The sequence below is a fragment of the Peromyscus leucopus genome, chromosome 3 (genome assembly GCF_004664715.2).
Source record: "Peromyscus leucopus breed LL Stock chromosome 3, UCI_PerLeu_2.1, whole genome shotgun sequence".
Classification (NCBI taxonomy): domain Eukaryota; kingdom Metazoa; phylum Chordata; class Mammalia; order Rodentia; family Cricetidae; genus Peromyscus; species Peromyscus leucopus.
Window position 1 is genome coordinate 111,140,051 of NC_051065.1, and position 12,254 is coordinate 111,152,304.

Below are 12,254 nucleotides of genomic sequence, written 5' to 3' on the forward strand. Positions count from 1 at the left end.
GGCATAAGACAAGAGAGAGAGAGAGAGAGAGAGAGAGAGAGAGAGAGAGAGAGAGAGACAGACAGACAGAGAGAGAGACAGAGAGAGACAGAGACAGAGACAGAGACAGAGAGAGGAAGAAACCAAACCCCCAAAACATATGTACAAGGAGTGTGCATACATTTACACGAGCTTGCATATGTGTGGGTGCACACACGGGTGCAGGTTCATGTGTGTGCACATGTGTGGAGGACTGATGTTGACATCAAGTGTCCTCCTCGATCACTTTCTACCTTATCTATTGAGGTAAGGTCTCTCACTGAACCCAGAGCAGACACTTTCAGCTAGTCTAGCTATACATTTTGCCATGGAGATCCTCTATCTCCACCTCTCTCACACCGGGATTCCAGAGCCAGATACCATGTCTGCCTGGATTTTTACATGGGTTTTGGAGATCCAAACTTCAGCCCTCACATATATGAATCACCACTTCACCCCTGACTTGATGCCACAACCCATAAAACCTAGTTTCTAAGATAAAATTAGAAACTATGAACATGTTTTGTAAACAAAATATGCTGGTATTCTTTAAAGACTACGATTAACCTTGCAGCCAACCCACAGAAATACAAGTTTTAAAAGAGAAAAAGAGGATCAGAATGAGTGTATAACACATACAAACCTATGTACAAATATACCCATGGACGTGAAACACTCATTCATGTTTTAGGCATTGTGAAATGTCTGGTAGTGCACAAACATGTGCTAAGTGAGGAACTGCACTGAGGTCACACTCTTCACTAGTGTACTTAATAACGCAGAGACATGTTGGGGACACAGTGACTAAGAACAAGAGATGAGGAAGCAGCCAGCCTACTGGAATATCAACGAAGAGTACTGCAGGTCCAGTGCTCAAGTCCTATAAACACTTCAAGGGTCCCCACCACTGCTTGGGCTCTGAAAGAGGAAACAGATTAGTAAACCACACACAGAGAGAAGACCTCAGGGTAGCAGTGGACGTTTGATTAAGGTCTAGTTTCATTTGGTCTTCCCTCCTTCTTCTTACTCATGTCCTCCTGCTCCTCATCTTGAGACAGAGCCATGTAGTCCAGAAAGAATGATCATGAACTTCTGGTCCTCCTGCCTCTATCTCCTACATACTGTGGTTATAGGCACACACCATCGTGGCCAGCTTTATGTGGTGCTTGGATCTTACTAAGGTATTTGTGCGTGCTAGGAAGGCACCCTACTAACTGAGCTACAACCCCTGATCTCCCTGCTTTAGCCAATCAAGTTATTTGTTTTAAGCCAAACTAAAACAGAGGGTTGTGAGCAGCCATCTGGGTGCTGGGGATTACATTCAGGACCTCTGCAAGAGCAGTTAGTGCTCTTAATTGCTGACCTCTTCCTTAAGCTCCTCCCTTCCAGTTCAGTTTTCAGCTTCTGTCACAGATTAGTAGTCAGAAACATCCTTTTTAGTAAAATACATTGCCAATTCAAAATGAAAGTAAAAGTAAGGACAGCAAGAGGTTTCCCAGACAAGATAGAAAATGCCAAATGTTGCATGAGATGTAGATATAGTAACACTTTTGGTTGTTTATCCAAAACCTGATATCTTAAATAAAATATCTTAAACACATTTTAGGGTGTTTATTGTTATTTTCTAATTCTGCTAACACTGTAAGTGTTATGCTTTGCTCAAGCTCCATTGTTCTTTACATGCCATGAACATCCATGATCATTCTCTCTTCTGGACTCTGCATCTGCTCATGCCTGTCCCCATATGTCTATTTTATCTTCTGTACCCAGGTGGCTCCTTTTGATCAGCCAAGTCTCAGCAGATACCTGTTCAGAGAGATATCTCATGAACACTACAGCCAAAGAAGTCCCACCCTCTTCCTATACCCAGCTAAAATAGTAGCACATCTTTCCATAACTATCTTTTTCTCTCGATTCAGATATATACTCTTGTTCACTGCTGGGCAGTGTAATCATACCAACAGCGTCCTTGAAACATGGCTGATGATTAACTGTTGGATGCTAACTGAGTATCAAAATACCATGTCTCTAAGTTGGGGAGATGGCTCAGTGGTTAAAAGCACTCAATGCTTTTGCAGAGGATCCAGGTTCAGTTCCCAGCTCCCACATGATGGTTCATAATGGTTGCAAAAGCATTAGAATCTGAGTGTGGATCCCCAGAACCCACAGATAAATCAGGATGTGCTAGAGATGTAGCTCAGTTGGTAGAGTGCTTGCCTAGCATGAATGAAGTCACAGGTTTGATCCTTAGCCCTGTATAAACCTGGTGTGGTGATGTACACGTGTAATCCCAGTGCTCAGGGAGTAGAGGCTGAAGGATCCAGAATTTCAGGTCATCCTTGGCTACCCAGGTATTTTGAGGAGCTAGAAGCATGCTGTATATAACTCTGATCCTAGTCAGAAGAAGTGAATACAGGAGGATCCCTAGGCTCTCTGGCTAGCCAGTCCAGCAGAATCAGTGTACCCCGGGTTCAGAGAGAGACACTGTCCCAAAAATATGGGGGAGGGAAACAACCAAAAAAGACATTCAGCGTTAACCTCCACATGCAGACACACACACACACACACACACACACACACACACACACACACACACACCCCTTTAGACTTAAATCAGAGCTGCTTTCAAATGTGCAACAGTAGCTACATATGGTAATGGTTTCATAAAGCATGTTAATCAAGGGACCACAAAAATCATTTAATCTCAGAGTTTTCCTCACCACCATCAAATTCTGATTATATTTACATAGAAATTGACTCATTATCATGCAGCTGATAAACACTGCTAACGGGAGAGCCTGCAGACAAATATTTTGCCAGAGAGAATCTCCAGTTTCAATTGCTCCCAGGAAATCAACATTTTAAAGACTGCCACAGGAAAAGGTGACATTCCCGTGTCATCAAATCCTTTTTCCTTATAGGAGTGAAAATTGATAAAGTTAATAAGAATAACGTTTTTTTGAGACAGGGTCTCTCTATGTAGTCCTGGTTGGTCTAGAATTCACTGTGTGAACCAGGGTAGCCTTGGATTCAGAGATCTACTTGCTTCTGTCTCCTGAGTGCTGAGATTAAAGGTGTGAATCATCACCCTTGACACTTTACCATACTTTAAAGATTTAAATGTGTACAAATGTCTGATGAAAGATGTTATGATAGTAAAAACTTTCAGTGACTAAGCCTCTAAAACTACAGGGTGTCAAGCTGTAAGAGCATCTTAAGCAAATTAAGAATAATGAAATGATCCTAGTTTGGTTTGTTTAAGAATCATCCTGTTGATGAGCGAGCACATGAAATTACTCTCTAATTGCATATGTGCATAAATACATGCGCATATTTAATGTAAATAAAATCTTACTTTCCAACCACAATGTTAACCTAAGGCATAAACTGTGCACTTAAACATTTTTCACTACTGGGGATTGAACCCAGGGCTTCACGCAGGCTTCACACACACACCACTGAGTCACATTCCCAGATCCCATTAGACTTTTATTTTATTTTTATTTTATGAGACAGTTTCTGTGTGTAACAGCCCTAGCTATCCTGGAACTCACTTTATAGACCAGGCTGGCCTTGAACTCACAGAGATCTGCTTGCCTCTGCCTCCTATTAGACATTTTAAACACTACATTTTTCAGTCTGGTTTTCACTATTTTATGAATTTCATTTTAAAATAAACTTCTTCGCCGGGCATTGGTGGCGCACGCCTTTAATCCCAGCACTCGGGAGGCAGAGGCAGGCGGATCTCTGTGAGTTCAAGGCCAGCCTGGTCTCCAAAGAGAATTCCAGGAAAGGCACAAAGCTACACAGAGAAACCCTGTCTCGAAAAAAATAAAAAAATAAATATAAAAATAAAAATAAACTTCTTCACTGATGTTGCAGATAATTCTATGGGGTATGAATACCTCCAATTGAAACTGGCTCTTTTTTTTACTTGCTGTTAAATTAGCATTGAGTCAGTCACAGATCAGCACTTGATACGTGAAAGGGGCTCCCCCACCCTGTACTAGTACCTGTACCACCCTGTACCAGTGTATATACCAATACCTTGAGCCTGAAATAGGCTTCCCCTCTGTGTTCTATATACCAGTCCCTGGAGCTTAAACATTTTTAAGCTTGAAGGTGTGTTCCCCTCTGTGTTCTATTTACCAGTATCTGGAGCTTGAAGGGGGCTCCCCTCTGTGTTCTATATACTTGTACCTGGAGCTTGAAAGTGTGTTCCCCCTCTGTGTTCTATATACCAGTCCCTGGATCTTGAAGGTGTGTTCCCCTGTGTTCTATATACCTGTACCTGGAGCTTGAAGGTGTGTTCCCTTCTGTGTTCTATAAACCAGTCCCTGGAGCTTGAAGGGGGCCTCCCCTGTGTTCTATATACCTGTACCTGGAGCTTGAAGGTGTGTTCTCCTCTGTGTTCTATAAACCAGTCCCTGGAGCTTGAAGGTGTGTTCCCCTGTGTTCTATATACCTGTACCTGGAGCTTGAAGGTGTGTTCCCTTCTGTGTTCTATATACTAGTACCTGGAGCCTGAAGGGGGTTCCCTGCTGTGGGATATCTTTCTATACACTGTGAATATGTGTTGCTTTCATTGATTGATAAATAAAGCTGTTTAGCCAATGGTGAGGCAAAATAAGGTTAGGCAGTACATTCAAACTGAAGACAGAGATGAAGAAGGGTAGAGAGGAAAGATGCTAGCCCACTGCCCAAGGAGCAAAAAGATGCCAGCAGACTGTAATGCCACAGCCACATGGCAACATACAGATTAATATAAATGAGTTAATTTAAGATGAAAGAGCTAGTTAGCAAGAAGCCTGAGCCATAGGCTATATAATTTGTAATTAATATAAGCCTCTGTGTGTTTACCTGGGACTGTGCAGCCATGGGGCACAGGAAAACTTCCAGCTGCACTTCCCTGCCTTGGTGCATGTTTAAAGTACAGCTCTTGGGTAAAGAGGTATACTCTAGCATGTTAAGTTACTTTAGCTCTGCACCAATCTAAAGTAGGACTAATTCTATATCTTTGTTTTGTTCTAGAGAGCACTTTGGGCTGATATAAATTAATTTCTATAACACAAAATTTAAATATGTCTATCTTAGTTACTTTTCTATTGCTGTGATAAAACACCATGACCAAGGCAACTTACAAAATAAAGTATTTCATTTGAGGCTTATGGTTTCAGAGGGGTATATTCCCTGGTGACAGAGCCAGGACATGGTGGCAGAAACAGCTGAGAGCTCACATCTTGATCAGTAAGTAGGAGGCAGACAGTGAGACTTGGAAAGCCATAAGTCTTTTGAAACCTCAAAGCCTGTCTCCAGTGACATGCCTCCTCCAAGGCCGCACACTTCCCAATCTTTCCCAAAGAATTCTACTAATTAGGGACCAAGTATTTAAATATATAAACCCACGGGGTCATTTTCACTCAAACTACCATGCTATTTGATAAGATTTTAAGACTTAAATAAGACCAGTTGTGATTATTGTTTCTTCAGATCTACCTCTCAATTTCACTCACTTTTAAAAATGTTAAGTAGTGAGCTAATTGTAAATAATTTAACTCATGGCTATATAAAGATGAGTTTTACAGGCTATAACTCTAGTTACACCAAAACTGCCCTTACATGAGTTCCAAAATGATGCACTAACAATGAATGAAAAGTTGTTCAAAGGCAAGCAGGGAAGATCGCTTTGTAACACAGCATGCTATTGTTCTGCTGGGTACTCACTCTGGGGGTGCCAGCCACTAGTTTGAAGACTCTGAAATTGAATACAGGCTTTAGCAGTTGAGAGTGTGGGGTGATCTTCATTGGATATTGGAAAATGGAAGCTGTTTTTGTTTATTTCACATCAAGGCAATACTTTAGCTGACATCATTGACAGTGACTATGTGCACTTCTAGGACATCATTCACTTCTATTCTCAAGCTTCCCAATAATGTAGTTAGGGGGAAATATTCTATGTAGCCTCACATATAGCTGAAATAAGGGATCATTTTCTGAGTCTATTTAATCCTATACAATTAGTGCACAGGTGGGGTATACTAGACACATATATAAACGGAGAAAGACCAAATAAGGGCCGTTGTAGATTTGGTTGGGCAAGAAGCTATTAAGAAATCTTATAAAATATAGCATTGTATCTGTAGATGTAGTCTATGCTCACATAATTCATGTAAAAACTCACTCAATAAAAATTGTTTGATTGTGTCTAGAAAAATAAAACCTGCACATATGGAACATTTCCCCCAAGTGACTAAATATATCATATCCTATTTTAAATTCTACTTTACTTGTAGAGTTTAATTATTTTATATGTGAAACCAGAATTTTGTATTAATTTTGTTTAGATTTAGTTAATATCATTAAAGCAACATAATCTTATCTGCTTTTTAACTTGCCTAGATTATACAGAATGAATTTAGAAAAATAACAAAGCTTTAAAAAATGGTATATTTTGACTGTCTAATATACATTATACACTTGTATTTTTATTTTTATTTGGGAAAATCTCAAACAAAAAGGTTTAGGCACAGTATAAATAACTTTTCATTTTTATTCTTATGAATTTCACACATGTCTATAATAGTATGATCATGTTTACCACCTATCGCCCTTCCCTTCATATTCTCCTCATCAGGCTCCCTCCCAACTGCTTTTTTTAAAAAAAAACTAACTTGCTAAGTCCAATTAGTGACATTCATATTTGCATGGGTGTGGGCCCTTGTAGTAGGAAGGTTTCTCTGGTCCCTCCAGGCCCCTGCAGTCCCATGGCCCACTTATAAAATAATCATTCAGAAGCTTATATTAATTATAACTGCTTGGCTATTAGCTCAGGCTTATTACTGATTAGCTCTTACACTTAAATTAACCCATAATTCTTATCTATGTTTAGCCACGTGACTTGGTACCTTTTCTCTGGTCTGCCTTGTCATCCTGCTTCCTCTGAGTCTGGCTGCTGACTTCAGACTCAGCCCTTCCTCTTCCCAGAATTCTCTTCATCTGCTCGCCCCACCTAAACTTTCTGCCTGGCTACTGGTCAATCAACATTTTATTTATCAATCAATCAGAGCAACACATATTCACAGCATACAGAATGACATCCCACAGCAGGCCCTTCCACTGAAGCATGGGAATCCTCAAAGAAGAATGATTCTCCCTCTACCAGCAACTATCAATGGCCAGTAGCTCCTGAGTAAGGGGTGGGGTTTGGAGATCATCTACCCTATCTATGCAGGAATCTTGGATGGCTTGTTCTTGTGTAGGTCTTGTGCAGGTAACTGTAGCTAATGAGACTTCATGAGCATAGTAGCCATGGCATGTCTAGAAGGCAGCACTTCACAGCACTCCTCCCCATCCTTCAACTCTAACTTTCTCCAAGCCCCCTTCCACAATGTTCCCTGAGTCTAGTGTTGATATAGATGTCCTATTTAGAGCTGAGCACTCAGTCTCTCATTCTCAGCCTGATAAACAGTTATGAGTTTCTGCACTGATTGCTACCCACTGCAAAAAGAAGTTTCTCTGATGAAGGCTGGGAGCAGACTAGGCCAAGGGGTATAAATGTGATTATTCAGAAGCCACTTTGACAGCATGATTACATAGCAAAATAAAAATTTCAGGTTCCATTCAAAGGCCTATGACTGCCCCAGCCATGAGATTTTACAGGATTAGGGTGTCAGGCTTGAAATGCTCTCCTTTGATCAGGCCTCAAATCCAATCAGAAAATAGTTACCCCAATACAGTTGTACCACTATTGCACTGATTGGTATATTTTACTTGGCAAGTTATTATTGCAGCATGCAAGGTCCAAAGCTGGTTAAAGCCAGAGATGTGTGTCCCCCCACCCCCAGCAGTCTACATAGCACCTTCTGGTACCATAAAAGTTGGCTAGATAAGAAGTTTCATGGTCAGTTTGAGATTGGTTTCTCTATGTCATGCAACAAAAGTGTGTGGTGTCTTCAACCATAGGATCTTACTATGTAGTCATGGAGGGTGTCCAAGAGTAATGGAATTAGTCTGCATTATTTTGAAGATCTCTGGGACCACCAACCAAATACTCACAGAGAGAGATTCCATGCCTTACACTGTGATTTTCATTTAATAACACATATAGTCTGGGCATGACATTGTCCATTCATGTAGGGTAATTATGTTTGAACTCTCTGTTTGTTTTGTTTTCATTTCTTTTTACTTTAGTTTTATTTTGCAATTAGCTTAATAATTTATGGGTTTCCATAAGACTGCTTCCTTCAAACATCTACAGTTTTGGTTAACCCACCCATTATCACCTCCTCTATGCCTCCTTCACCCCCATCCTGACTTAATCCTTTAACCTGAAGTATCATTTCACATGTATTCTAATAATCTCTCCAATTGTTTTTAAAATTGGGCTGTGAAATAGTAGCCTTCCATATTGTGTTTCATATACCTTTCCTTTGTATTAGCCCTCCCCTCTCCCTCCTGGTTTTCCTCACGACCCATGCCCTTCCCGTTCTGCCCACAGTATTCGACTTCTCTATATTCATTTTATCTATCATCCATTATTCACCCTAAAAATACCCTTTCGATTTCCTTGCCTTCCACTTGTGCTCTGAACAGACAAAACAAAAAACTGGAATCCAGTCTCCACATAGGAGAGTAAACATACACATGAGAGTGACATTTTTCTTCTGCAAGGATGCCCTCCACACCCTGCTGCATCTCGTGCCTTCTTGGTGGGCTCTTTCCCTACTTGGTCTCACACACTCCATCAGGTCACACCATTGTACAACACCTATCCTTCCCAACCCCACCTAATTGTTTATTCTAGACTGTTCAAAATGAAGAGGTAGGGAAAGGGAAGAGCTATCTTATTTAAAGAATAAAAGCACAATTAAAGAAATACCCAGGAAGTCTTCATGATACTACTGCTTGGTAACAAAGTAATTTTTCAAGTAGTGGAGATCCAAACAGTTTCTAAGGGCTCAATTTTCCCACCCAGCCATCTGGTTGCACACACAAGTCTATGTAAGCACAGCTCCCCACTTTCCCTTGAATACAGGGGGCCATCCACCTTTTTTCTTCTTTCCATTAAATTCATCTTAGAGGTCTTTATATGCCATCACAACACACTTAATACTTTTCATAGCATCTTTGTTTGAATTTATGACTGATTACCAGTCTTCTATCAAAGGCCATTTAGGCTATTTCTGACCCTTTCTACTTACAAAAAAAAATGTTACTGCATACATCCTTGCAGAAATATGCTGTTTTTCTTCATCTTCCTGACTCCCGCTTACTCTCTCTGTTTTTCTTTTTCCTATCAACTGGTTGCTTGCTCCCTTCTTGACCTGAGGTTGACTTTACTTAATCCTGTTTGCAATATTCAAGCAGAACGCTCTTGGATTGAAGGTGTGTGCTAGGGCTGAGCCACACACCAACTAGAAACAGGTTTTTCCAGTAAATAATCAAATCTCAGGAGTCACAGTGTGATCAAATATCCTGAAATAGAAATATCCTGGAATGTATTTTTCATATCTTCAACTTAAACAATTAAATAAATTAAAAACAAGAATTTGGAATATAGCTTTGCTTTAAAAGCAATGTATCTTTTAAGGTATCGTTATTAGATATTTCCCCCAAATATCTGATGACATATGAATTCCTCCTGATTGCAGATGAGGAGCTTAAAGCTCAAGGAACTGACTATCAGAACCAGTACTTGGTGGCAGGAGAGATGACTCAGGAGGCGAAGCACAAGAACCAGAGTCCAGATCCCCAGAAGCCACAATAAGCCTAGGGGATGTGACAACCTGTTTATAACTCCAGCTCATAAGAGCCAGAGACAGGAAGCCCACAGAGCAAGCCATCTATTGACCATACTACAAGTAAGCGACTCTGCCCAGTGAATGAGGTAGAGAGGGCTTGAGGAAGTTTCCCATCTCTGTCTCATGCCTAAACACACACGCGTGCGCAAACACACACACACACACACACACACACACACACACACACACACACACACACACACCACTACCACCACCAGCTGCTGTGGGATGTCCTGTATGCTGTAAATATATGTTTCTATGATTGATTGATAAATAAAACACTGATCAGCCAGTAGCCAGGCAGGAAGGATAGTGTAGGTGGGACAAGGAGGAGGAGAATTCTGGGAGGTGGAAGGCTGAGGCAAGGAGATGCTGCCAGCTGCCAAGAGGAGAAGCATGATGTAAGATACTGGTAAGCCATGAGCCATGTGGCAAGGTATAGATTTATAGAAATGGGTTAATTTAAGATATAAGAACAGATAGCAAGCAGCCTGCCATGGCCATACAGTTTGTATGTAATATAAGTCCCTGTGTGTTTACTTGGGGGACGCAAGTGGGAGAGATTTTTCCTGAACATGGGCCAGGCAGGATCAGGAAAACTTCAGCTACAACCAGCAACAACAATTTTTTACTTGGACTCCTGGGTACAGACAGGGCACACACAGGTATGAATATCACAGAAATATTTCTATCCTGTAGGAGGGAGTCCACTCATGGTCATCTTAATGTTATTTCCATTCCTACTTGGGACTGTCTTTTTATTCACAGAGGTATTTAAATTTCATCATGAGCAGTTTACTCAATGGCATGCATGGAGATGTGGGGTTGAAATCCAGCCAAACTTTCTGCTCCTGTTCTATTTGTCTTCTAACACTAAATCAATGACTGTGTTTTCAACACTTAATTATCTTTATCATTCCCAAATCCATTACATTTAATGAAAGACAAGATCAATAAAGAAGAAGATCAATAAAGATAAAACTGAAAATAAGACCTTAAAAATTAAGTCATCCAGGGAAGAGAAAGAAAATAAAACAAGGTAAAAAACAGTTCAAAGGGGCTAACTGCCTTCTAAGAGCCGAGAGAAGCGTCCCCAGGGTTCAGAGACTACAAGAGGTGAATGGGTATATACTGGAGGGTTATAAACCCCCGTGTGAGACTTGGAACAAGAAAACCAAGGAAATGTCAGAAAAAAGGAAAAAGCAGTCACTGACTTAGTCTCTTCTCCTACCTTAAACGTTTCATTAAAGTGCCAAGTAATTCACACTCTATCTTCTTAAATCATGGCCTGAGCGGTGATACTTGGGTTGTATTAATTAACCATTACTTAAACTATTATCCATCATATGCTTGTCTCAACTACATGCAGTGTGAAAACTAATGTAGGCATGAAACCCAAGGTGCAGACACCTGAATAAAAAGCCCTTATCACAACCAAATGGAAAAGTTAGATCAATGTAGTCTCCAACTTATGAGAGAGGAAATGAGGCAATCTTTAAAGAAGACTTAGCATACATGTGACCCTATGTGAGGCCATAAAAAGGACACCCAGAGTGCTATTTAAGTACACCATTTCCCTTGGTGGGTCTTAAGGTGCTAGAGCTCCAGGGACTTTGTTATTCAATGTGGTATCCTTCCAGCCTACATGCACACTTACTAACCCAGCAACAAACTAACCAATCCTAGTGCCCCACCTCTTTCCTGCTGGGGGCTTTGCTGACACATGAGTAAATATGGGGCTGAGGATGTGGCTTATTTGGTAGAGTGCTTGCCCAACATGCATAAAATCCCGGGTTTGATATTCAACACCACAAAAACAAGGTGCAGTGATGCATGTCTGTAATATCAGGAGGCAGAGGCAAGAGTTCAAGGTTATCTTCAGCTATATAGCAAGTTTGAGGATAGCCTGGGCTACACAAGACCCTATCTTAAAAGCAATTAAGAAAAAAATAGTAAAGATGTCACACTCTTTTAGTGAACATGGCTATAAAGGGAAGCATGGTAATATACATAAGTAGAAGAGACAAAATGATGACATGCTGGGATATACTATACCTCAGGTCACCACTATATGCAAATGGCTCCCAGAGTATATACCCTTGAACACCCAAGTAACAGGAGAAACTAATATTAATGAACATCTGGGATAGGTATATCACTGTGCCCAGAGTTTGGCATATTTCTTAGTTAATCTGCACAGCCTGGGAGGAGCCTGGGACTGGGAGCACACTGAGTGGCTTAACCAATGGTTAAGAGCCTGTAGTATTGGAGATGGAGCAGAGCTAGACTTTCTGATGGGGCCAGACCTCCACAGCTAATGGCTACTGCTGGTGAGCTCCCAAATTGAATGCTCATTCCAGGACCCTGTTTCCTTAAAGAAAAGATTGGATTTCTACTCTCCCTGAAGCTATGTATAATGCAACAAGACTTGGTCTT